This window comes from Crinia signifera, chromosome 6 (genome assembly GCF_055691185.1).
Source record: "Crinia signifera chromosome 6, ASM5569118v1, whole genome shotgun sequence".
Lineage (NCBI taxonomy): Eukaryota > Metazoa > Chordata > Amphibia > Anura > Myobatrachidae > Crinia > Crinia signifera.
The window spans coordinates 244,236,090-244,254,315 of record NC_139222.1 but is presented as its reverse complement, the minus strand read 5'-3'; the positions used below and the strand labels follow the sequence as shown (position 1 = coordinate 244,254,315).

The following is an 18,226-nucleotide window of genomic DNA, read 5'->3' as shown; positions in this document are numbered from 1 at the left end:
TTAAACTACACAATGTAACTCCAAGTCAATCACACTTCTGTGAAATCAAACTGTCCACTTAGGAAGCAAAACTGATTGACAATCAATTTCACATGCTGTTGTGCAAATGGAATAGACAACAGGTGGAAATTATAGGCAATTAGCAAGACACCCCCAATAAAGGAGTTGATCTGCAGGTAGTGATCACAGACCACCATAGGCGTGCGCAGGGGGGGTGCCGGGGGTGCACAGGCACCTCCTAATGACAGGACCTTGCTGTACGATTGCAGCAAGGTTCTACATCACAGAATATATTTTTTTTTCCGGGAGCCGGCTGCCTGTAGGGGGAGCTAAAGTGCACAGACAGCTCCTCTCAGGCCTTACTGAAACAGTGCTGGACGAGTGGCCGGGTGAGGAGTGAGGAGACAGAGGACTTCCTGGTGTTTGAATGTGCTGCAGGTAAGCTGGAACAGGGGGATTGTATGTTATATGAGGCTATGACTTTGTTTTAGAGGGGAAGGGGGAAGGTATATTGGTCTTTAATAATGCTGGCTGCATTTTTGTTATGTCATAAAGGTGTGTGTTTATCAGCTTGTTGTAAGTATACTATGTGTGCATAGGGGGCTGTGTATATGTGCACTACGTGTGTGGGAGGGGACTCTGTGTACTGTGTGTGTGTGTATGTGGGTGTGCAAAGGCTGTGCATATGTTTACTATGTGTGGGGGGGCTCTGTATGTATGTATGTGTGTGTGTGTATACTATGGGCCTTATTCAGATGCACTCGGCTGCATGGGGGGCAGGGGCGGAGATGGGCGGGGGGCGCCGGTCTGCCCCATTACCATATGGGAACGCCCAGCGTTCCATGGGCGTTTCCATGAGAACGCTGGGTGTTCTCATGGTAATGAGGCAGTGACGCGGGTGTGTGGGGCGGGTAGCTGACATCACCGAATGTCAGCTGCCCGCCCAGATCCACGCCAGCGTGCACGCAAATGTAAGTAACTTAAAAGTCACTTATATAGGCGTGCACACTAAACATCATTCGGTGGGCGGATACCCGAGCAATGCGAATGGATGTTTATGCAAAACATCCATTTGCTGCTGTGCGGGCTAAGCCGCACTTTGCTGGGGCGACGGGGGGGGGGGGGGCGGGGGGGCGTTCGCCGGGCGGGGTTTGATGGACTCGCAAGGCTGCGAATTCGCAGCCTTGCGAATCAACCTGAATAACCCCCTATGTGTGGGGGCGGGCATTTGCCCCTGGGTACTTGGGGTACAAGTGTGGTGCACCCCCTAATAAAACGGGCTGCGCACGCCTATGCAGACCACTTCTCAGCTCCTATGCTTTCTGACTGATGTTTTGGTCACTTTTGAAAGCTGGCATTTTAGTGGTAGAATGAGACAGAGTCTACAACCCACACAAGTGACTCAGGTAGTGCAGCTCCTCCAGGATGGCACATCAATGCGAGCTGTGGCAAGAAGGTTTGCTGTGTCTGTCAGCGTAGTGTCCAGAGCATGGAGGTGCTACCAGGAGACAGGCCCAGTACATCAGGAGACATGGAGGAGGCCGTAGGAGGGCAAAACCAGCAACAGGACCGCTACCTCCACCTTTGTGCAAGGAGGAGCACTGCCAGAGCCCTGCAAAATGACCTCCAGCAGGCCACAAATGTGCATGTGTCTACTCAAACAGTCAGAAACCGACTCCATGAGGGTGGTATGAAGGCCGACGTCCACAGGTGGGGGTTACAGCCCACACCGTGCAGGATGTTTGGCCTTTGCCAGAGAACACCAAGATTGGCAAATTCACCACTGCGCCCTGTGCTCTTCACAGATGAAAGCAGGTTCACACTGAGCACGTGACAGACATGACAGTCTGGAGTTGCCAAGGAGAACGTTCTGCTGCCTGCAACATCCTCCAGCATGACCGCGTTAGCAGTGGGTCAGTAATGGTGTGGAATTTCTTTGGGGGGGCCACAAAGCCCTCCATGTGCTCGCCAGAGGTAGCCTGACTGCCATTAGGTACCGAGATAAGATCCTCAGACCCCTTGTGAGACCATATGCTGGTGCGGTTGGCCCTGGGTTCCTCCTAATGCATGACAATGCTAGACCTCATGTGTCTGGAGTGTGTAAGCAGTTCCTGCAAGATGAAGGCATTGATGCTATGGACTGGCCTGCCCGTTCCCAAGACCTGAATCCAATTGAGCACATCTGGGACATCATGTCTCGCTCCATCGTTGCACCACAGACTGTCCAGTAGTTGGCGGATGCTTTAGTCCAGGTCTGGGAGGAGATCCCTCAGGAGATCATCCGCCACCTCATCAGGAGCATGCCCAGGTGTTGTAGGGAGGTCATACAGGCAGGTGGAGGCCATACACACTACTGAGCCTCACTTGTTTTAAGGACATTACATCAAAGTTGGATCAGCCTGTAGTGTGTTTTTCCACTTTAATTTTGAGTGTGACTCCAAATCCAGACCTCTATGGGTTAATAAATTTGATTTCCATTGATAATGTTTGTGTGATTTTGTTGTCAGCACATTCAACTATGTAAAGAACAAAGTATTTAATAAGAATATTTCATTCTTTCAGATCTAGGATGTGTTATGGTAGCGTTCCCTTTATTTTTTTGAGCAGTGTATGTTCAACATTTTGCTTTTCCATAATATTCATCTAAAACATTCACATTTTATATAAAAGTAAATAAACCTAAATCTGCCTTTATGTGAATACAAAAAGCCCAGTACCAGCTGTCCTTCTTCTCTATGACAGTTCCCCATTTACCATAGGACTGTATGTGACAGATAGATAATTCCCATCACACAAATAAATAGGGAGCATAAATAATCAATAAATAAAAGGAAACTATTGCGGTTTATACAGTCCCAGCTTACTGTTCTAGCAGTATCATTTGTCAGATACATTTCCAGAGCTGAAGATCTATCCTTCGGAGAGATCAGAGAAAATGCCTGGCAGTGCATTATATGTGACAGAACGAGAGGGACAGGTTGGATCATCAATAGAAAACATTGTTAGTCAATTAAAAAGTACAGAAGTCTCAACAACAAAAGTGTCAGATACTGTGATTAGTTGGCCTTCAACAAAACTCACTTGCTGGCAGTAAGCATTTTTTGACCAAAATGAGAGCTGTAAAAGAAGAACAATGGTATTGATGCTGAAATAAGGTCCAACCGCATTATGTAGGAACTGTTTTATAAATGGTTATTGTCTATCAAGCTCATGATATCCTAAATCCAACATGGCAAGCTTAGCATCCTTGTATACTGTATTTAAATGGCAAAAGGCTTAAACAGCAGACTTATATAGCAGCACAGAGCAGCACTGCTGGACTTATATGGCAACAGGACACCACCACTGGACTTATACAGCAGACTTACAATGAGCCGTTTCCGACGGATCGTGCTGTGAAATTGGACCAAAACGGCTGTGACGTGCCGTCGGGTCCGATGCGTGGTCCTGTGCGCATCCGACCCTGTTGTTGCACCGGCGGGACCTCAGATTTCTCGCAATCGGACCCATCATTGGCACATCGTGGGTGCTTTTTAGCACCCGCGATGTGTCAGGTCTGATCCTAGGTGCGTGCCAGCGGTGAAGCCTATGTGCAGACAGCAGCGGGGTCCATGCGGCGGGGGGGAGGGAGCGTGGTTCGTGTGGCGGGCAGCTCATAGTGGCAGGGGGTGGGCAGCTCATAGTGGCGGGCAGTGGGGTCCGTCCGAGCAGCGGCGGCGGCTAGGAGCTTGTAGCAGCATTTTGCCAGCCGGTGGGGTGGGATGCAGCAGCTGAGTATTTTGAAATGACTAGCCAGACGTTGAAAGGCTGAGAGAATTCTCTCAGAACCAATCAGATGGGAGGCCACTGATTGGTTGAGAGAATTCTCTCAGCCAATCAGTGTCCGGCCAGTCATTTAAAAATATTCAACAGCTGCATCCCACCCCACTGCCTGGCGAAATGCCACTACAAGCTCCCAGCTGCTTCTGCTGCTGCTCAGACGGACCCCGCTGCCTGCCACTACGAGCTGCCCACCATCACAAGCTAGCAGGACCCTGCTGTCCGCATTAGCTCTCCGGGAGTATTAAATGCAATAAATTGCATGCTAAAATGGGGGTCTTTACATGACAGCACAGAGCAGCACCACTGGACTTCTATGACAGACTTATACGGCACCACAGGCTATGAGCATTAATATTTTCTTCCTCAGCCCTTTTTGCCAGCTTCTACTATGACGCAGTGACATTCTCCCCTAGCGCCTGAAATCTCCACCACCAACATCTTTTTGCATTATGTGCTCTTAGGAGCATTAGTAGCTTGTTTGTGGGGACCCAAACAATCCAATCATTTCAGCCACAGTTGTGGCAGACCCTGTCGCTGAAATGATTGGTTTGTTAACCTGCGCATTACTGCTTATACAACATAAGGGTGGGTGAGAGGGCCCAAGGACAATTCCACCTTGCACCTCTGTTCTTAGCATGATGTGCTCTTTGGAGCTTTTGTTGGCACAGCTTTTAAAACTGCCATCCTGTCTGCCACTTCAGTGCCACGTGTTTGTGCCGCCCATTTGTGTCACTTAGTATAGTCATCCAGCTACCCCGATTAAGCCTTATGGGGTTGACGACTTTTACAATCTCCTCTCCGGGAGAACTCCGGAGAGGAGACTGTCAGCAAGCATCACTTCTGGGGGCGGGGCCTGATGGAGACATCATCAGTCCCTGCCCCCAGTAATGCAAATCCCGCAATATGCGGGTCTCCGATGAGGGGGCAGAGCTAAATATACCCGATTTGCATATTTAGCCACGCCCCTTCCATCGAAACGCGGCGAATCGTGGCAATTTCAAGTTTTGCCCCCAGGTAAATGAGGGGGGGGGGGGAGGGGGAGGGGACCGCCGGAATCCGGGAGAGTTGCCCACCCTTCCGGGGCGCCGGGAGGGAGACATGATTTTCGGGATCCTCCGGGCCATTCCGGGAGGGTTGGCAACCCTGCCTTATGGCCTAAAAAGACTGGAATGTATTTTTGATTTAAATCAAATCAATAATACAGATCCAAAACCAAAGCCCAGAGGGATGGATTTGGTAAAACCAATCCAGATTCAAAACCAAAACATCCGTCCTCCTGATCTGCGAGCTGGGAGCAGAAGCGATGCTGTAAAATACATTTTAGATAGACTTGCATGTGTGTGTCTATGAATACAAGTCTTATTGAAATATCATGCGCATATCTTGCCTATTGAATGGTAAAAAAAACTGTGAGGATTTAAGCAATGCAAACTTAATATGCCCCCAAACTTAGGTCTACTTTAAAAGGAATACCCCATGTCAGCAATGCCAGTATAATTATACTGTGTCCATTTCACATGTAATGGTGGCTCTGAAGTCTGAACGTCCTTGTTACAGGAAATTGGGATTTCTTTGAAAGTTTTTCTACAAGCTGATGAAACTTAGCAGAGAGCTTTGCATCAGGATGATTAGCTTGCAGGTTTTATCACTCGCTCACCTGACACACAGATCAGCTACTGCTTAGCTATGATATCAGCGTGCCCAGCTCATTAATATTCTTGGAAGAGAGCATTAATCACTGTTAGTATTTTGCTTAGTAAGAGGTTTTTTCCCTAATTTTATTTTTACCTGTACTGATAGAAAAGGAAACACAAAATTTAACCAGTAAGGTCCCAAAGACTACTTAAAATCCCCATATGGTGCTTACAGTATGTCAGAGTATAGTCGCCAGGCCACCATCAGGGGGGTGCTATGGGTACAACTGTCCCGGCCCTGCCACTCTGGCAGAGAGGGGAGGGCCTGTGCTGTTCTGTTGCACATTTTACCCCCCAACCGATAGTCGTCCGCCACCTTTATTTAACAGTCGGGGGTCGTCTGCTGCCGCAGCCTCTTTCATTTAACAGCTGCGGGCTGCGCGTCATCCACTAACATAGCCCACCAGCCTCTGCGTGTCATCTGCTGCCAAAGCAGGCAGTCGAGCCACCAGCTGCAGTAAAGCCCCCACAACCGCGCAATGTGACTTAGGGCCTTATTCTAGTTCACTCTTTCTGACAAAACCATGTGCACTGCAGGCGGGGCAGATGTAAAATGTGCAGAGAGAATTAGATTTGGGTGCATTATTTTGTTTCTGTGCAGGGTAAATACTGGCTGCTTTATTTTTACACAGCAATATAGATCTTACTTTGAAGTAAAACCCCACCCAAATCTAATTCTCTCTGCACAAGTAACATCTGCCCCCTGCAGTGCACATGGTTTTCTCCATCTAAGAAGGAATTTGTCAGAAAGAGTGAACTAGAATAACCCCTTAACCCCTTGAGTGGTGGGTTTTGCAGCAAAACACACCACAGGATGCAGGAAAGCCCCCCCCCCCCCCCCCCCCCTCAACTCCGCTCCGGCGTTTGTACAATGGAGCTTTCCTGTCGCCGCTGCCGCAGCCGCCAGTCACAGTCAGCAGTGACATAGGCGGCAGGCTCGGGGATGTTCGCGGCGGCTCGGGAGGACTCGGGTGCTTGAACTCCTGAGCGCTCCAGGAACTCCTGAGCCACCCCTAACATCCCCAAGCCTGCCGCCTATGTCACTGCAGTATGGCACTTGGCGGCTGGAAGCTGGGGAAGCGGCGGGGGAGTTCTGTCGTACAATTGCCAGAGCGGAGGGTGGTAAATTCTTGGGGGAGTGGCCTGCAAAAAGGGGGCGTAGTCTATACTTCTGGCAATGCCGCGAGGCCACGTCCCCGTTTTCTGACACTGTGGGGTCCTGCCCAGCAGCTCTGTAAGCTGCTGGCCAGCCCCCAGCGCCTCTGCCTGAAATAATAGACGCTGTGCGCATGCACAGGGGTTGGACTCCCAACTGCCCCCCCCCCCTCCACACCCCCGTCGTGGGACACTGCCGGCCGTGGGAGGGTCCCGGGAACGTCCCAAACAACCGGGACGTTCCCGAGATAAGCGGGACAGTTGGGAGGTATGCTTTGCCTTGTGTTGCAATATATATATATATATATATATATATATATATATATATATATATATATATATATATATATATATATATATTAGAGATGTGCGGCGGGCACTTTTTCGGGTTTTGGATCTGGATCTCCCTTCGTGTTTTGGATCTGGATAGGTGTTGGCAAAACCACCCTTGCGGGTTTTGGTTTTGGTTTTGGATCTGGATCTTTTGGGAAAATTGCTAAAATTTGCTAAAATAATAGATTTCGGGCCTGTTTTTGCCCCTAAAGCAGGGCTGGGCAACACCGGCCCTCCAGATGTTAATGAACTACACATCCCAGCATGCCTTGCATCAGTTTCAGCATGGCGACATAGCAAAACTAATGCAAAGCATCCTGGGATGTGTAGTTCATTAACATCTGGAGGGCCGGTGTTGCCCTGCCCTGCCCTAAAGTGTTATTAAGCTCAATAACATTAGTTTCCACTCATTTCTAGTAAATTTTGATCACTTCACAGGTCACTGAGTACAGCACAGCACAGGGTAGGTCACTGAGTACAGCACAGCACAGGACAGGTCACGGAGTACAGCACAGCACAGGGCAGGTCACTGAGTACAGCACAGCACAGGGCAGGTCACTAAGTACAGCACAGCACAGGACAGGTCACGGAGTACAGCACAGCACAGGGCAGGTCACTGAGTACAGCACAGCACAGGGCAGGTCACTGAGTACAGCACAGCACAGGTCACGGAGTACAGCACAGCACAGGGCAGGTCACTGAGTACAGCACAGCACAGGGCAGGTCACTGAGTACAGCACAGGGCAGGTCACGGAGTACAGCACAGCACAGGTCACGGAGTACAACACAGCACAGGGCAGGTCACGGAGTACAGCACAGCACAGGGCAGGTCACTGAGTACAGCACAGGGCAGGTCACTGAGTACAGCACAGCACAGGTCACGGAGTACAGCACAGGGCAGGGCAGGTCACGGAGTACAGCACAGCGCAGGGCAGGTCACGGAGTACAGCACAGCACAGGGCAGGTCACTGAGTACAGCACAGCACAGGGCAGGTCACTGAGTACAGCACAGCACAGGGCAGGTCACTGAGTACAGCACAGCACAGGGCAGGTCACTGAGTACAGCACAGCACAGGGCAGGTCACTGAGTACAGCACAGCACAGGGCAGGTCACTGAGTACAGCACAGCACAGGGCAGGTCACGGAGTACAGCACAGCACAGGGCAGGTCACTGAGTACAACACAGCACAGGGCAGGTCACGGAGTACAGCACAGCACAGGGCAGGTCACTGAGTACAGCACAGCACAGGGCAGGTCACTGAGTACAGCACAGCACAGGGCAGGTCACTGAGTACAGCACAGGGCAGGTCACTGAGTACAGCACAGCACAGGTCACGGAGTACAACACAGCACAGGGCAGGTCACTGAGTACAGCACAGGGCAGGTCACTGAGTACAGCACAGGGCAGGTCACTGAGTACAGCACAGCACAGGTCACGGAGTACAGCACAGGGCAGGGCAGGTCACGGAGTACAGCACAGCACAGGGCAGGTCACGGAGTACAGCACAGCACAGGGCAGGTCACTGAGTACAGCACAGGGCAGGTCACTGAGTACAGCACAGGGCAGGTCACTGAGTACAGCACAGGGCAGGTCACTGAGTACAGCACAGCACAGGGCAGGTCACTGAGTACAGCACAGGGCAGGTCACGGAGTACAGCACAGCACAGGGCAGGACACGGAGTATAGCACAGCACAGGGCAGGTCACTGAGTACAGTACAGCACAGGGCAGTGAGGGGACAGGGCAGGTCACGGGCCACAAGAGAGCCCCTGGACAGTGGACACTGCAGCCCCTGCTTGGGAGCACTGCAGCCCTTAGTTAAATGGCTCAAGTCTACAACACAGGGCAGTGAGGGCACAGGACAGGTCACGGTCGGAGTACAGCACAGCACAGGTCACGGAGCAGGTCACAGAGTACAGCACAGCACAGGGCAGGTCACGGAGCACAGCACAGGGCAGTCAGAGCACAGGGCAGGTCACGGAGCACAGCACAGGGCAGTGAGGGCACAAGGCAGGTCACGGAGCACATGGTACGGAGCACATGGCACGGAGCACAGCACAGGGCACATGGAGCTTCCCAACCACCCTCTTCCCTCTCCAAGATTGGAGTAAAGATGGCGGGGCGCGCGTGCGTCTTTTATAAGATCCCGCGAGAATCCGACAGCGCGATGATGACGTTCGGGCTCGTTATTGGTCTGGAAATTTGCGGGAACTCCCGAGCCGACTCGGATCTGACCCGGATCCCCGGTATTCTGATCTGTCGGATCTCGGGGATCCGGACCCGCTCATCTCTAATATATATATATATATATATATATATATATATCTCTAATATATATATATATATATATATATATATATATATATATATATATATATATATATATATATATATATATATATATATATATATATATATATATATATTCTTTTCTGTACATGCAAAAATGTTGCTTGTCAAATATTACTTAATGGTGTGCTAAATGCTCCCCGAGCAGCGGGGCAGCCCCCGGCTCCCCTCCCTGCACTGATAGATGTCATAGATGATAAATCCATCTAACAGCCAATTTGCTACTTTTGGGATGTCTTGACAAAGATCTGTATAGGTCCCACCTTTCCCATACCGATCCCCCTCTGCTAATCAGACCCCCAACACGCACACCCCTCTATGGGGCCCCAAAGGTCTAGTTAAGCCCCATCTGTTACCTCCATCACAGGACCATCACTTGCACAGAGCGACTTACTGTATGTGCTTGCGCTTACTGCCATTAATTGCGACCATTTTCTGAATCAGGCCCACAGTGACACTATAGATGCTTATCTCACAGCCAGAGGACTTATGCTCATAAGGATGTCACTACTCCATAACTGTACTTGTATACATTTCATTTCCCCAGATAAAATAACCATATTCGAAAAACTGTGAGCATCTGCCACCTTGTGGATGCACAACATCACTGTACGAAACAGAGGGCCTGATTCAGAGTAGACAGCAATTTCTAAATCTTTCTCAAATGGGCAAAACCATGTGCACTGCAGGTGGGGCAGATGGAACAGGTGCAGAGAGAGTTAGATTTGGGTGAGATATTTTGTTTCAGGGCTGGGTAAATATTGTCTGCTTTATACTTACACTGCAATTTAGAATTCAGCTTAAACACTCCCCTCATTTTGGGATTAACTCTGATTGAGGCCCAGAATTTTGGAATGGACCCTAAGCGAAGTACATACCATGAAATGATCAGGCCAACCTGACGATTAAGGTTAGGTATGTACACACCATGCAATAATCGTTCCAATCATATGATTTCAGCTAAGTACACATCACGCAATAATCTGGCCTATCAGAGTATTTAAACCATAGCCAGGGGTGGATTTAGGGGTCAGGCTGCCCCTAGGCACTACACTTTTGCCCCCGCCGATATATTATATTATATATTAATATATATATATATATATTGTGGGGTTTTAGCATCAAACGGGTAGGCACAGGTGAGGATTTGGCACAGACTTAGACAGTGACATCACGGCTTGGGTCCAAAACAGGGCTTGCCTGAGTTTTATTGCAGCACTCAGAGCAAGAAACTAACAACAGCCTTTACACTTCAGGCAAAACAGAAAACAAAAACCTGCTCGTCTGAGCTCTAACTAAACAGAATAAACGTCCCTCTCTATACCAGGGCCACACTATGTGACACTGGACACACACAGCAGATATAGATCAAGTAATGCAGTACTTACAGCCTTGTCTCTCTCTAGCAGCAGCTTACTGCCTCCAACACCCAGGGAGAGAGAGAGAGCGCCCTAAGGAGAGGGCTGACTCCTTTTTAAAGAATCAGGTGTTCTCCTGATTACCAGCCCAGGACAGAACACCCTTTGTAAGCCGGAGCTTACCACACAGATTGAAATAGCCTGCAGTCTATATGCCATAAGACAGGATTCTAGGGGAAAAGTACCTGCCGTCTATGACTTTCCCTGCCACTGTCTTACATACCCTCCCCCTCTGTTCGAACCTGTGGGGTCGGACACTGTCTGCCAACTGGCAGTATGTTCGGGATAGGACATCGGCATTACCCTGAAGCCTTCCTGCTCTGTGTTCCACTGTAAATTTGAAATTTTGCAAATTGAGAAACCATCTCATGACCCTTGCATTTCTCTCTTTGGCTTGGTACATCCATGTAAGTGGGGAGTGGTCAGTGATTAATTTAAAGGAGCGTCCTAAGAGATAGTACTTTAGGGATTCAAGGGCCCACTTGATTGCTAAGCACTCCCGCTCGACTATACTGTAGTTTTTCTCCGTAGGTGTGAGCTTCCTGCTCAAATATGTTACCGGGTGTTCCTCTCCACCAACTTCTTGGGAGAGGACAGCACCTAGTCCCACATCAAAAGCATCAGTCTGTACGACAAACTCTTTTTTAAAATCTGGAGTGATCAGGACTGGTTGATTACAAAGGGCCACTTTTAATTCTTGGAATGCCCTTTCAGCCTCTGGGTTCCAGCTGACCATAACTGCCCTACCTCCTTTGGTAAGATCGGTTAGGGGCGCTGCCATGGTTGCAAACTGGGGAATGAACCTACGGTAATACCCCAGAATTCCCAAAAAAGCCCTGACTTGTTTTTTTGTTGAAGGACGAGGCCAGTCTTGGATAGCCTCCACTTTATTTATTTGTGGCTTTATTATACCTCTCCCGATAACATACCCCAGGTCTAACATTTTCTGGACCTCCCCAGATATGGCCTGTCTACGCGCTTCTGGTACTCTATAGGGTTTTAAGCGTACCCGAACTCCAGGTTCGGTGACAATGTCATGTTTTATGGCTGTGGTGCGCCCTGGAAGTTCTGAGAACACATCATAATTCCTTTGTACTAACTCTTTAGTTTCCTGCTTCTGGGATTTGGACAGGGTCTCTGACACCCGCACCTCTGGGCTATCACTAGAGGGGGCACTTACAGCTGTCAGAGTCTCTCTGTCTTTCCAGGGTTTAATTAAGTTCACATGGTACAACTGTTCTGGCTTCCGTTTACCTGGTTGATACACTTTATAATTTACACTTCCCACTTTTTTATCTACCCGATACAGTAGATCCTGGTTAATGGCCATATTTGGGAACTCTTTGTCAGCATTGGGGTATTGGGGCTCACCATTTATGACTTTAGGATTTTCCCTAGATCTTAATAAGGTGGGATCTCTAAGTGGAGCAGTCCCAAAATTATCACGTGACATCTCTAGCTCAGGCATGTCACACGCTTCTTCCTGCTCCTCAGCTTCACCTGCAAGAACAGCTAGGGGAAAACGGTCAGATTCAATAGTGGTCACCCCTACCGTTTGAACCTCAGTATCCTGATCAAAAGGCTCAGGACTAATCACAGGGCACACATTCTCATTATTAACAGCATTTCTAGTGCAGTGTACATTCTGTTTCCACAAGTCCCAGAACAATGGGAAGTCTCTTCCCAGGATCACACTATGCATCAGGGTCTCTACCACGCCCACTTCATGGGACACAGTTCCACAAGTACTCTTTAGCTGGACTAAAGCTGTGGGATACTCCTTGGTGTCCCCATGTATGCACAAGACCCGTATGTAACGTCCTGTGAGTGTCCCAGGGTCTACCAAGCTGGCATGGATGAGAGTAACTAAACTCCCAGAGTCCAGTAGAGCCCTCCCGGGATAACCATCCACCTTTACATGACATATTTGCTGTCGAGTTTCTGACACAGTCTCAGCAGAGAAAACAGAACGTGCATATAAAGAGCTTCGCCAGGCTGTATCACACTCCATTGGCTCAGAAGTAAGGGGGCAATTGGCAGCAATATGCCCAGGTTCATGACAACGCCAACACTGTATGCGGCCCCAGTCTTTTTGCGGCCCAGGTTTGGACCCTACTGTCCCTTGGGAACGCCTCTCCACTGTTTGTTCCCCATCTAGGCCACCTCCCTTTACAACATTATTCACCCCTCTAGTAAACGGAACAGTCTTACCAGATGATCCGGCCGCTTTGCTGTTCTTGAGGGTGGAATGTCCAGGAGGCACTTCTTGGAGTAGATTTTCAGTAGCTCTGTACCTCTCAACCAAGTTGACAAGCCCCTCGGCATCATTAGGGTCGCCCTGACCGACCCAGCGCTGAACCTTTGGAGGTAAGGAACAACGATACTTGTCCAGCACGACTCTCTCCACGATCTGCGCTGGTGTAGACTCCTCTGGCTGTAGCCATTTCTTTACCAGGTGGACCAGGTCATACATTTGGGACCGCGCAGGTAACTGTTCAGAAAAAGTCCAGTTATGCACCTTCCGGGCACGCACACTCATGTTTACGCCTAAGCGAGCAAGGATCTCTCCCTTGAGTTTCGCGTAGTCGTTAGCATCCTGCTCACTCAGATCAAAATACGCCTTTTGTGGTTCTCCAGTTAGAAAAGGTGCTACCACACCTGCCCATTGATCCACGGGTAACTGTTCACGCTCTGCTACACGTTCAAACACCGCAAGAAAGGCCTCTACATCATCCGTGAGAGTCATCTTTTGCAGAGATTTCTGTACTGCAGCCCGTGTGGTTGGAAGCAAGGGTTGGGGTGTTTGCACACTCTGCGCCACACTCTTAGCCACATTCTGTATTTGCTCTTGTAATTGCAGATTAATTTGCTGCTGTTCCTTTAAGGCTAGTCTGTTGGATTCAAGCAGCAAAACATTGGTTTCAGCCTGGGCACGCATGGCCTCCTCATGCACCTTTTGCTGATGTGCGTTGGCCTGCCGCTGCAGCTCATTTGCCTGCACCAAGTGTTTTAAAAGGTCCTCCATTTTAACAGTCTCCTGTTGCAGTGTTACAGCAGCCTTTAGCCAGGACATGCAAGTATCAGTGCACTCCAGACACTCACTTGTGGCTGGTTGCCTTTAGCAACAACTTCCAGCTTGCTGTAGCAAAAGTCCTATAGTTCGATGTATGTCTCTTTAAGTGAGATGCTTGCTCGCATTCTCCACCATATGTGGGGTTTTAGCATCAAACGGGTAGGCACAGGTGAGGATTTGGCACAGACTTAGACAGTGACATCACGGCTTGGGTCCAAAACAGGGCTTGCCTGAGTTTTATTGCAGCACTCAGAGCAAGAAACTAACAACAGCCTTTACACTTCAGGCAAAACAGAAAACAAAAACCTGCTCGTCTGAGCTCTAACTAAACAGAATAAACGTCCCTCTCTATACCAGGGCCACACTATGTGACACTGGACACACACAGCAGATATAGATCAAGTAATGCAGTACTTACAGCCTTGTCTCTCTCTAGCAGCAGCTTACTGCCTCCAACACCCAGGGAGAGAGAGAGAGCGCCCTAAGAAGAGGGCTGACTCCTTTTTAAAGAATCAGGTGTTCTCCTGATTACCAGCCCAGGACAGAACACCCTTTGTAAGCCGGAGCTTACCACACAGATTGAAATAGCCTGCAGTCTATATGCCATAAGACAGGATTCTAGGGGAAAAGTACCTGCCGTCTATGACTTTCCCTGCCACTGTCTTACAATATATATATATATACTTAGAACGGCACTCCATGTAATATGAAATAATAACCGGGGTGCTCACACAGGAAGGTAGATAGACATGGGTGGCAGTGGCACACACTCGGGTTTACACAAAAGCAGTCAGACTACAGCAGTAGTATCCAACGTTTCGGAGTTTAATCCGTTGTCAAGGAGAGAAGTGGAAATTTTAAAGTGGGGGTATGGAAAAACAAAGGATTTTTTTATGCGCACGCTCCAGAAACGGGGGCGTGGTCACTGGAAATGGGGCGTGGTCACCTATAAAGGGGTGTGGTCACATTGTCAGATACACATGCCCCCACAGTGCCAATAAGTATGCCCCCACAGTGCCAACAATGCCCCCACAGTGCTAACAAGTATGCCCCCCGCAGTGCCAACAATGCCCCCACAGTACCGATAAGTATGCCCCCACAGTGCCAGCAAGGACAGAGGACAAGGCACACAGCAATAGCACGGCACAGAGGATAAGGCACACGGCAGCAGCACTGCATGGAGGATAAGGCACACGGCAGTAGCAAGGCACGGATGATAAGGCACACGGCAGTAGCACGGCACAGAGAATAAGGCACACGGCAGTAGCACAGCACGGAGGATAAGGCACACGGCAGTAGCATGGCACAGAGGATAAGGCGCATGGCAGTAGCACGGCAGAAGCACGGCATGAAGGATAAGGCACACGGCAGTAGCATGGCACGGAGGATAAAGCACACGACAGTGCCAGCAAGGACAGAGGACAAGGCACACAGCAATAGCACGGCACAGAGGATAAGGCACACGGCAGCAGCACTGCATGGAGGATAAGGCACACGGCAGTAGCAAGGCACGGATGATAAGGCACACGGCAGTTGCACGGCACAGAGGATAAGGCACACGGCAGTAGCACAGCACGGAGGATAAGGCACACGGCAGTAGCACGGCACGAAGGATAAGGCACACGGCAGTAGCATGGCACGGATGATAAGGCACACGGCAGTAGCACGGCACAGAGGATAAGGCACATGGCAGTAGCACAGCACGGAGGATAAGGCACACGGCAGTAGCACGGCACGAAGGATAAGGCACACGGCAGTAGCATGGCACGGAGGATAAGGCACACGGCAGTAGCACGGCATGGAGGATAACAGTAGCGCACGCAGGGGGGGTTTCTGAGGCCCCAGAAACCCCCCCAGGAGTCTAAGGGGCCTAGGCTGAAAGCTGAGGGTCCCCTCTTTCCATAGGTACAAGAATTTTAAAAATCAGCCCTTGGGAACAGGAGATATCTGACTTCAAAGCAGTGGACCCCATCCAAGCCTGTTAATTGCTATTCCCAGTCAGATATTTCAGGTTCTGTCTGACTTAGAGTTTTTTTGAGGGTATATTCCAAAAGCTGGGACTCTCCCTCTTTGATGGACACTAGTAGCTTGCCTTTACTCTTCCCAGAACCAGAGATATCAGCCTTCCAGCAGCTGGTTACTGCAGCAGCTCCACACACCTGGTATGTAGTTTTATATTCTCGTTGGCAGATTGCTCTGCCTCCTGAACTCTGATCCCCTAGTCCCCAATACCATTTGCTAGGTGGGATTCTCTTGTTTTTAATTCCATTAAAATCTAAGAAATTTATTTACGGGAACTGGAGATATCTGCAGTCAAGCAAGCTGTCCTCCCACCAGAAAATTATGAATAATAAGCCCACTCCACTATACACCCCTCCTCTGCATATTAAAAATCCTCCACCACACTGGAAGTTATGTATCAGGGCCACTTCAGTCAGCCCAATGCCCCCTTCTCCCACCATCTGTGCAGTAATGGAGTAATTAGTGGAAATTACTGATCCAGGCCCTACATGCTGAGCGGTTGATATAATACCCCCTACCACCTGCGGGACATCAAAGCTTCCCCCACCCCTACCACTGGAGGATCGGTAGGGGCCCCAATACATTGCTATGCCCAGGGGTCTACACTGCTGTATTATTTATATACATTTGGTCTATCTATAATACTTTAACTGACCCGGCATATAGTGGGTCACCTAAGTGTCCATCTCCGTGCTTTGCTCCGCCCCTCTGGAAACCCCCTTCTGAAAATCCTGCGTTTGCCCCTGGATAAGGCACACGGCAGTAGCATGGCACAGAGGATAAGGCACACGGCAATAGCACGGCAGAAGCACGGCACAGAGGATAATGCGCACGGCAGCAGTACGGCACAGAGGATAAGGCACACGGCAGCAGCACGGCACAGAGGATAAGGCACACGGCAGTAGCACAGCACAGAGGATAAGGCATATGGCAGCAGCACGGCACATAGGATAAGGCACACAGCAATAGCACGGCACGGAGGATAAGGCACACAGTAATAGCATGGCACGGAGGATAAGGCACATGGCAGTAGCACGGCACAGAGGATAAGGCACACGGCAGTAGCACGGCACAGAGGATAAGGCACACGGCAGTAGCACAGCACAGAGGATAAGGCATACGGCAGCAGTACGGCACAGAGGATAAGGCACACAGCAATAGCACGGCACAGAGGATAAGGCACACAGTAATAGCATGGCACGGAGGATTAGGCACATGGCAGTAGAATGGCACGGAGGATAAGGCACACGGCAATAGCACGGCACAGAGGATAAGGCACACGGCAGTAGCACTGCACAGAGGATAAGGCACACGGCAGCAGCAGCGCCTGATTTACATGCAGGGGTGCCCTGGGTTGGTAGTCCAGGACCAACTCAAATTATTAATGGTTAATTATTTATAAGCAAAAGCAATGCTGGTGGCTGCCATTAATAAAATGTGTACAAACAGAAGCAAATCCTGTCCTTTACCACATACCTGACCCAAAGAATCACATATAAACCCAATCTAATAAATTTATTTTTGGCCTAGGGGTGCCCTGAAAAATTTTTTATACTCTAGGGTGCTGTGATTCAAAAAAGATTGGGAACCCCTGCCCTGGGGTATTTGCTTCTGTAGCTCTAAATACAAGCTTCAGTATACAAGTGTCAGGTTTAGTAAAACATCCTGCAAATAACGTATCAAGTTCATTTCACCTCTGGAATTTGGTATATTATATACCATGTCTGTGATATATATTTTTTGGCCAGTAGAGGGCACTTATTGACCAAAAACTGTCCCTAGTAGTTGCAGTAGTCTCTAGGTTTAAAGAACTATCCTCACTTAAACCCCCTACAGTCACACTGGTGGAGTTTTCACTAGACATCACTCAGAAGGGCCTTTATCTATTATAAAAGTCTAGTGTGTATGCTCAATGTCGTTACCCATGTGCCCTCCTGTGCATCATTTTGACCCGATGTCAGCTGTACATGCATGTAAATTTTGGCTATGTAGCCAACGACCTGCATGAGGAGCGGGGGCGGGTGAGGTCACTGAGCGATATAGCTTATGTTACCCATACACTTATGCATACCTCCCAACTGTCCCGCTTACCGCGGGAACGTCCCGATATTCAGGGACGTTCCCGAGTCCCGCCCGGGGCCGCCATTGTCCCGCGGTGCGGGGGACAGTTGGGAGCCCCCCCAGCTTGCCGAGAATAGACGCTGTGCGCATGCGCACAGCGTCTATTCAGCGCCGACGAGCGGCGAAAATGGGGCGTGGCCGGAGTTCGCGTCACCCCGTGAGGCCACGCCCCCTTTCTCTCGAGACCACGCCCCCTTTTCGGAAACGCGGGTTCGCCGCGCGAACGTCCGGACCTCCAA

General features: G+C 49.7%; 1 long non-coding RNA gene across 1 annotated transcript in view; it reads left to right on the top strand.

Moving 5' to 3' along the window:
- Window positions 1–375: 375 nt before the first annotated feature.
- The window catches only part of LOC146009131 (uncharacterized), a 46,224-nt gene continuing 28,373 nt past the window's right edge, over window positions 376–18,226 (top strand). The window contains exon 1 of the long non-coding RNA XR_014444614.1: window positions 376–438. This is a non-coding gene — a long non-coding RNA (uncharacterized LOC146009131). The remainder of the gene's footprint in view (window positions 439–18,226) is intronic.